This window comes from Coptis chinensis, chromosome 7 (genome assembly GCF_015680905.1).
Source record: "Coptis chinensis isolate HL-2020 chromosome 7, ASM1568090v1, whole genome shotgun sequence".
In the NCBI taxonomy this organism is placed as follows: Eukaryota; Viridiplantae; Streptophyta; class Magnoliopsida; order Ranunculales; family Ranunculaceae; genus Coptis; species Coptis chinensis.
The window spans coordinates 78295106-78304596 of NC_141462.1; the positions used below are offsets into that span (position 1 = coordinate 78295106).

The following is a 9491-nucleotide window of genomic DNA, read 5'->3' on the forward strand; positions in this document are numbered from 1 at the left end:
TTACCTTGCAGTTAAGGTTCCGCTCTCCATCTCTCCACGTCTCGCAGCAGTTCCAGAACGGTTAGAATACCGCGGATCTGATCTGGTGCAACCTGACTCCCCCAGCTATACCGCATCCGGTCATATTGTTACCACTAACCTCCTATGTCATGTATACGTCCTATACATATTGCTTTGAGGCCGAACTGAAAGCGCTTGTCTATGAATACTTAGAGAATGGATCTCTGGATACAATTTTATATGAGAAACGCCTTACTGTAAAGTGGGATAAGTTGTATGATATTGCAATTGACACAGCAAAAGGGCTCTCTTATTTGCACGAGAGTTGCGAGGATGTAATAGTTCACTATGACGTAAAAGCTGGTAATGTACTGCTCGACAAAAATCTTCTACCCAAGGTTGCCGATTTTGGGTTAGCTAAGGTTACTAAAATGGATTTGAGTCATATCTCTTCGATTGCGTTTAGAGGGACTAGAAACTATGCTGCCCCAGAAATGTGGATGCAACTGCCGGCAACTTGCAAAAGTGATATTTACAGCTTTGGGATGATGTTGTTTGAAATTTTAGGGAGGAGGAGGAATCTTGATGACCAAAATTGGTTTCATGGACAAGTTTGGGCAGAGTTTGCTAAAGAAAAACTAGACAAAGTTTTTGATGATTGTGGTATTGAGGACAAGGACTAAAAAATGCGAGGACATTAACTACGCTTGCGTTATGGTGTACTCAGCACGTGCCCAATGACAGACCAAGCATGAGCCTGGTGGTGCAAGTTCTTATGGGGAACATGTAACTTCCTTCGCCTCCAAATCCACTATATCCTTATAGTGTTTCTTCAAGCACAAGCACAAGCAGTAGGGGAGGTGTTTCCACTAAAGTTAATCAACCGGATTCTTCTGTTGCCTCTCCCATTACGGTTGGAAGGTACAATCACTAGCTATGCCATTTTTCTTTCTGGATAAGGGTCCAACTGCTCAGACGTTTCAAAATGAGTATAACTGTGGTTAACATAAAACATTATTTGCTAATGTAGTAGCCAAATGGCCCAAACTAACAATTCTTTTTTCAGACCGTACGAGGATAAAATTCAGGCAAAAAAAGACAATTCGACTCATAACAAGGAACAATAAGGGTGCGTTTGTTTACCAGGAATCAGACTTGAGGAGTGGAATTAACTGGAATTCCTTTTATTAAGTCTTTGACAGACCCCTGTTAATCCAAAGGAATCCTAGACTATGGGAATCGGTTTTTTATTTCTAATCCAAAAAATGGGGAAATAAACTAAAATTGAGTCTGTTAGAGGATTCTATCGGCAACCAAACACATTAATTGAAAGTAGGAATTGAATTCCGATGATTTCTAAACGTTTGCCAAATACACATTTTGTAAGTTGGAATCAAATTCTATTCTAATAGATTCCATTCCAATGGTTTCCTACTCCATTCTATTCCTAATTAGTTTCCAGTCTCAGTTGCCAAACACACTCTAAGATGTTAGAGAAGAATTCACCAAGGAAAATCCCAAGAAAGAAAGTAGTTTACCTATTGTGGAGCCCAGTGCGAAAGAAAGTATGAGTCAAGGTGTCGATAGCCATGTTTTTTGGGTTTTAGGCCACAAGACTGCTAATGTGCGCGATCTTTTTAAGTTTGGTTGTAAATTAGGACAAGGTCAAATTGGAAGTACTTATTTATGTATTGAGAATTCAACGGGTATTGAGTATGCTTGTAAATCTATACAAAAGAGGAAGTTGATTTCTAAGGAGGATGTGGAGGATGTTAGGAGAGAGGTTCAGATAATGCACCATCTTTTGGGACATAAGTACATCGTGTCGATTAAAGGTGCTTATGAGGATTCTTTGTATGTTCATATTGTGATGGAGCTTTGTGCTGGAGGGACATTGTACGATCATATAATTCGGAGAGGACGTTGTAGTGAGAGGAAGGCAGCTGAGTTGACGAGGATCATTGTGGGGGTCATTGAGACTTGTCATTCTCTTGGGGTTATGCATAGAGATTTGAAGCCTGAGAACTTCATGCTGGTTTACAAGGACGATGATTTTTCTCAAGGCGATTGATTTTGGGCTCTCGGTTTTCTTCAAACCTGGTATGATGTTACTGCTGTTACGTTTCTACTTTCATCAAAAAGTGTTTTGTTAGTTTGTAAGAATTAAATATGCATAATAAACTATGGTACTCAAGTACTTCTGTTAACTAGTTCATTTATGGACTAACTAAAATCTACATGTGGCTTTCTACTTCAGGTCAGTTTTTCACAGATGTAGTTGGATGCCCATACTATGTTGCTCCTGAGGTACTTTTCAAGCGTTACGGGCCAGAGGCTGATATGTGGAGTGCCGGAGTCGTTCTGTATATGTTGTTGAGTGGCGTGCTACCTTTTTGGGCAGGTCTGTGAAATATTGGTGTCCTGCAATTGTTTTGATTCTACTGAAAAATGTTACCTGTTTTGATTTCAGAGACGCAGCCAGGGATATTTGATATGATTCTGGGGGGTGTAATTGACTTTGAATCAGACCCATGGCCTTTAATCTCTGACAGTGCCAAGGATCTTCTCAGAAAGATGCTCTGTTCTCAGCCTTCGGAGCGCTTCACTGTTCATGAAGTATTATGTGTGTTATGTAACTATAATTATTCTTTGCACAGCTTTAAATTCTTAGATGATGGTCGTATGCTAGTGAAATGAGGACAACCACTTCAAAATGCTTTTGCAATTGAACACGTCATCAGAGAAAAGTATTACTAGCAACCATATGCATTAGTTAATTTCTTATTGGGCTTGGAACCACGGTTTAGTTGGCCGGAATATTGGCTTCTGATTTTGTGATCTGGAGGATACTTTTATGAAGATATGTATGGTGACTGATGTTTTCAATACTATTCAATTGCGTAACATTATTTTCTGCATCTTGCAAGGATCTGTTTATATCACATTGTACTATTTTTTAAAATTTATTTCTATTTTTAGGTCATCCTTGGATATGCAAAAATGGAGTAGCTCCTGACCGTGCTAAAGAGCCAGCAGTTCTATCTTGCCTAAAACAATTCTCTGCAATGAATAAACTGAAGAGAATGGCTGTGGCGTGGGTAAGTGTTTTCATTTTATGTTTTTTAAGTGAGATGTAAAATACCTGTTAAGAAGTTTTCGTATGTTTATATGCATACCTTTGGTATTTCAGGAATTTTATACTTGAATTTACCATGGGCTGAGGATCTATTTCTTAGTCTTGCTGTGATTATGTTTCAACTTTTTTTCTTCATACTGATTTTACAGTATGGTCCCTGAAAATATTATAGTCCAGTGAATTTGATTTATTGTGAATAAAGTAGGACATGAATCACAAAGACCCATCCTTTTCCCTTTGCCGTTCTGCTATATAAACTGTTTCCTAATTAGCATTGCACTTTCTATAGACTCACATTCTTTTGCACGCTTTAAGTGGTGTCCACTTCCATCGTCTTGAAATTCCAAATTCAATGGAACTTTTGTCGTAGCTTCTAGTGCATGGATTTCTTCAGTTCGAGTTTTCCTTCGATTTACTCATTTTTTGAATGTTATTCTTCATAGTGATTTTTTTAAAACTTTATATTGCATAATTTGTTATTTGACTTTGACCAGTGCTGATATGTTTTGCCTTTCGTTTTTCCAGATTAAAATCTTCATTCCTTCCTAGATTAAGTTTTAATGTTATTTTTTTTTTCTGTTTTTTTTGTTGATCTGTTCTAGGTTATAGCTGAAAGTCTATTAGAAGAGGAGCTTGCTGGATTGAATGAGATGTTTGCAGTAATGGACACTGATAACAGTGGTGCAATCACGTTTAATGAGCTAAAAGCTGGTTTGAGGAGATATGGCTATACCTTGAAGGAGCCAGAGATCCGTGATCTGATGGAAGCAGTAAGATTTTATGGTTAATGCGGAACAAATTATAATGGATTACTTTTATACAATATTGCTTGATCATGAACAGTTAGAGAAAAGTAGTAATTCTTCCTGCATAAAGGTTGTGCAGTTGTGAAGGTTTAGTAAATACTGATCTATCATTAGTTAGATTATTTTCTCCTGTACTTTAAAATTCACACTTGAGTTCATTCCTCTACATTTTAATTATTGTTCACTTCCATTTGATTACGTCCAGTGGCCTACCGGTCAAGCCTTGGAAGGTTGGCCCCAAGGTCTTGGGATCTATCCGACCTTCCGTGCAGAAAAAGGGGGTGTGTGGGGTTCAGGAACTAAAGCTCTAACTATAAAGAAAAAAAGTTTTTTACTTCGTTACTCATGATTACAATTTTTGGAAGCTGTTGCAGGCATTTCTGAACTGATCTGCTTTGAATAAGATAATCTATTATAAGAACTAATTTTTGTGAGATGTGCAACCTGATGGAAAGAAACTCTGCAAGAAAAAATGACCTTTTCATGACCTTATAGATACCTGGACATACTCCCTTGAAGAATTTGTTGAGAACTTTAAAGAATAAAGGCAGAACAGCTTTTGTCCCTGTAGAAAAATATGAGTAGTACAGTAAGGTTTTAGTCCCACATTGAGTTGGTAGGAGTCAGAGTATGTGTTCTCTACTTATTTAAGGTGAGCGAGTCCCTATGTTAAGCTGTCCAAGTTTAATATTCTAAATATTTAGGCTTTGAATTGGTAATGGCGCCCTAGGGGTTTCAAGTTTTCCGGTGAGTCTCTATGTAAAAGTATTAGAGTTTAATATATCAAATATTTAGACTTTAGCAGGCCTATTTGTGTCAGTTGTTCGTCCAGTTGGCTTTATATGGCTGCCTGCTTGAACATTACGACCAGTATATATGGAAGTATTCAAAGGTCGTATTTCACTTTTAAGGCATTTCTGGACGGTGATAAAGCTCAAACAGAAAATGCTGTTACGGTAGCATAAATGTACGCTTTCTTCTGTCTTTGTCTTATGTTTGGACCTATTACACTCTTAGTCTGCCACTGATCATTGTGTTTCTTTCTGGACTAATGAAGTTAGGCATCAACATTTGAGGCTGTACCATTTAGCTGACCTAGCTTATTTTATTTTAGGCTGATGTCGACAATAGTGGGACCATTGACTATGGAGCAACAGTTCATTTGATAGGTGAGGAACAGTTCATTGCAGCAACAGTTCATTGTAGCAAGCTTGAACGTGAGGAACATCTGGTCGCAGCGTTTGCATACTTTGACAAAAGCGGAAGTGGTTATATTACATTTGATGAACTTCGGCAAGCTTGTTTAGAGCATAACATGAGCGATGTTTATCTTGGAGATATCATTAGTGAAGTTGATCAAGATAATGTAAGTGATGGTTTTGTCTTTTGAAGGTACATGTAGATAATAGTCCTTTTCCCTCCTTATTTCACTAAAAGTTTTCATTTCTTTTGAGATAGACATGAAAAGGATCACCTCTAGTTGTAGAAGAGTTGAAGACCCGGAAATATAAATGGCAATTGCCTGATGGATTACCGTAGACTAGAAGGCTGTGATTTATTTACATCGTCTGCATCTTGATCTAGCAGTTAGGCTTGATATTTTCCTTTTATGATAGGTGCCCCTGCATTATCTTTCTCAATATCAATGTAAAAAAAGTCTTCTTCATCTATCTGCAGCTAAACAAATGCTATTCCTCCATATCAGTCTGTCTAACACCATCCCCACTGGTAATTACAGTATCTATCTATGTTTCGATTCCAGTACTCAAATAGGCAAATCCACATTCCACATTTCATTCTCTAAATATGATTCCACACATGGGGTTGATCCTAGATGTGTTTAGAAAGAATCATAAAGTTACATATCTGTAATTTTTTGGGACTATAGATCATATTAGTATTGACATTTGAGGTTTGCTTAGTTATACATATGCACCATGTTTACGAGGGAGTGCACTGCATCATGCAATGGAATTAGAGGGAAAATGCTAACATGAAAGTGGAAGAACCAACTGAACCAAGCAATGAACCGGGTCGTTTTGGACCAAGACCGACAATTCCACCTATCAAACGCTTGACACTGGAAGAAATGGCAAAACGGTGCAGGACAAATCTTTGTTATAAGTGTGATGAAAATTATTTCCGTGGGCACCGTTGTAAGATGAAACAATTATTCTTTGATTGAGGGAGATTAGTTTGAAAGCGTAAAGTAAAGGGAAATGGAGAAGTATGACTATTCCTTTCTAATGGAATTTGACCTGATCAAAGTACTCGTTAGCTGAAATAATAGAAAACAAGAATCTGCCCCTGCTGAGACAGGCCTTGATTCCCTGTATGTCTAATTTGTTACTCTATAAATATATAATTTACCCTTAATTCACTACTCTGTGTTCTGTTTCAGGATGGTCGTATTGACTATGGCGAGTTTGTCGCTATGATGACGAAGGGAAATGAGGTGTTGGAAGACTAACTGTACGAAACATTCTGAATAAGTGAATATAAGCATGAGAGACATACCAAGAGCTTTTTAAATATTGATCTTCTCTTCTTCTGTACAGATATTTGCTAAATTGGTTCTTTTTATCCTTTTATTTCTTTCCGGCGTAAGCTGTACCATTCAGTATGACTGTATGACAGTGATATGAAATTAAACTAATCTAATAGACCAATTTAACTAATTTAATCCTAGTTAAACCACACAATTATCGTTGAAAATAGTTGTGGCAAATAGGTCGATCCCACAGAGAATGGTACTAAGGCAATCGAGTACTAAAATATTACTTAACTAATTCGAACAAGATTTTTATGGAAATTTGGATTTACTACTACAATTTATTTAACTAGTGTCTATGAAAGCAATAAAATTTGGCTTTAAATCAATGAAGAAAGCACCAAGGCATGTGAATCGACTCTAGACCTTTTATAGATTAAATTGGTTAGTGGGGTGATGGTGACAGGGTTTTATCAAGTGATCAATATGTGGTGAACAACTGGAAGGGGGTGGCTCCAAAGTCGCAATATGGGTTCTCCCCAGCTTTTAATCCTTGACACGCCACTCAATAAAGCTTCTGCTGATTTGAGATTTGAGCTTGAACATATATCTTCCTTTGCCTGATTGGGGCCGAACTTTCTAATTGTTGTTTGGTAGAATTGAATAATGTTTTTGTTGTTTAAGTTGGTGAGGTCTTACATGTTTGAACTCCCAATTCTTGAACAAAAATTGGGCGGTAGTGACTTTATTTTACCTGTTGTTGTGTGTAAAGATCATGAAGTATTTGGGTTACAAACTTGCAACTTACAAGAACCATTACAGGAGGTGTGTTTTGTCAGATTAAGAGTCAATGAATTTGCAACTTTCCTTTCATTTGAATCAAAATTAATTTTTTGATTTGAATCAAAATTAATTTCAGCAGTTCCACGTGACTTGCGGAAGTGCTGACTGATAAACGTCAAGCTCAATTTGTCTAGTCGTAAAATTGCAAAACTATGCACATTTTGTAATACACATTAGAACTGAGGGATAGAGTTCGGGGCAGAGCTTCTTACTGGTCGAGTGATGGACAATTGGACAGTGTGATACAGGGGGTGCCTGGGAGATTAACATATAGATTGTCCTCAGCGTTGTGTTTTATTACAGAAACTAAGGTAAATCAAGGTACAACCATTCCAAGATGGTTTTCCTATATATTCCGCAAGGACGTTCGATTCAGAATGGGTCATCTCAAGTCATCGGGAGAAATGGAAACTGATTTTGTGGATGCAGTTCATACCGATGACAACTTTGTGTAGAGATAGGTTTTGTACGTACCTCCACATTCATACCCTGGCTAACGAACTCATTAGGGACTTAGTCTTTATATTAAGTCTAAGTGACCGATCCTTAGCCACTTGGACGGCTCATAGTTCTAGTTAGCCACCTGGACGGCTCATAGTTCTAGTTAGCCACCTGGACGGCTCACATGTCCACTTAGCCACTTGGACGGCTCACATGTCCACTTAGCCACCTAGACGGCTCACAGTTCTAGTTAGCCACTTGGACGGCTCACATGTCCACTTAGCCACCTAGACGGCTCACAGTTCTAGTTAGCCACTTGGACGGCTCACATGTCCATTTAGCCACCTGGACGGCTCACAGTTCTAGTTAGCCACTTGGACGGCTCACGTGTGAAGTAGACATCGGGACGGCCCAGTCAGTCACCTGAGCCGGTCACATATTCAGTTCACCAGTCCTATCTAGTAAGAGTCCTTGTGCTATCAGGACTCTTATTTTCTATTTCTATAAATAGGACTCTTCACTTAACAAATAACTACGTTTTTAGAGACTTGATTCGGATACATATTCCTCGGATAATGAGGCGACCATTAAAGGCACAACCGCATCTCATTCTTTATACAACATCTCCCCTTGCAGATTCAATAATAGTGTGCGGGTGAATTCCTACCCAAACATAATTGGCCGTCTGCGGTTCTTGTTAACGTTCTCTCTTCCACATTCTCTCTCAATCTTTGTTAATGGCTACTATAACAAGATCTCTAGCGAACAAGCAGGCAAGAGCACAACCATCAGAGGGAAACAATCAACCAAATGCTGAAGTTCGTGTCGATCAAGTTGCATCAAACCAACAGGCTCCACCTTTGTTGCTTCCAGTACCAAGACAACGCAGATCTAAATTTCCAAGGTCACAGGCTCCAGTATCTTCTCCTCCTAATGATACTAATTAAGCTAGATGCATCCGTCTACGATGCATGCAAATATGGTTGCATATCCAAATGATAAGGACACAGGTGATGAAAAAATGACTCTGGATGCTCTGCGTAACAAACTTAGAAGGGAAAAGGAGCATAATGCAGCCTTGCAGAAGCAAATAAATGAAGGGAAGCAAGTACAGATAGACAACAATGATACTGCTTCATCTATTCCATCAAGAATCCCAAGATCTGGAGAAAACCGCAGTATATTCCACCGCTTGCAAAGCAATAGCGAAAGATTCCGAACCACTGATGATGTCCTTGAAAATCGTCCAAATCAATCCAGGCCACGACATATTTCAACCAATTTATTAAGGCGATTGAGGACTCCTGATGTCAATGGTCGTAATAGCAGGCGTGATAGACAACATCACAGGTCACATACTAGTCGTCGTATCTCCCCAAGTGAGTCTGATTCACACCGAACAAGCCACCAGCCATACTACCGAGGTAATACAAACCTCGTAAGCCAGGATAGCAGTACATTACGGCGGTCAGATCGGATGATACCACCCAACATTAGAACTCACTTGGGGCAATCAAGCTGCGACCTCAGGCAAGATCTGAATCACGACCTACGACTTGACTTGAACGAAAGGAATTAGTGCAGAAGACAACTGGAAGACCGACATAGAGATAACACTCATCATATAGATTACTCTCCAGTGCACCGAGACACTTCAAACTTCCGTCATAGGTCTCGCAGTCCAGAGCACCCAAGGTTTCCAGATATGGGCAACAACTGGGGGCAGGCGCATATGACACAAGGTCGAGAAGTTCAACCACAAATCGTCCGTCGC

The 9491-nt window shown here is 38.9% G+C and overlaps 1 pseudogene across 1 annotated transcript; it reads left to right on the forward strand.

The window, feature by feature from the left end:
* Nucleotides 1–1478: 1478 nt before the first annotated feature.
* LOC147489081 (calcium-dependent protein kinase 26-like) lies at nucleotides 1479–6620 on the forward strand (annotated as a pseudogene). The gene is made up of 8 exons (XR_015201245.1): nucleotides 1479–2100; nucleotides 2258–2401; nucleotides 2471–2623; nucleotides 2980–3098; nucleotides 3739–3906; nucleotides 5057–5308; nucleotides 5620–5670; nucleotides 6344–6620. The product of XR_015201245.1 is annotated as a calcium-dependent protein kinase 26-like (transcript).
* Nucleotides 6621–9491: the final 2871 nt, after the last annotated feature.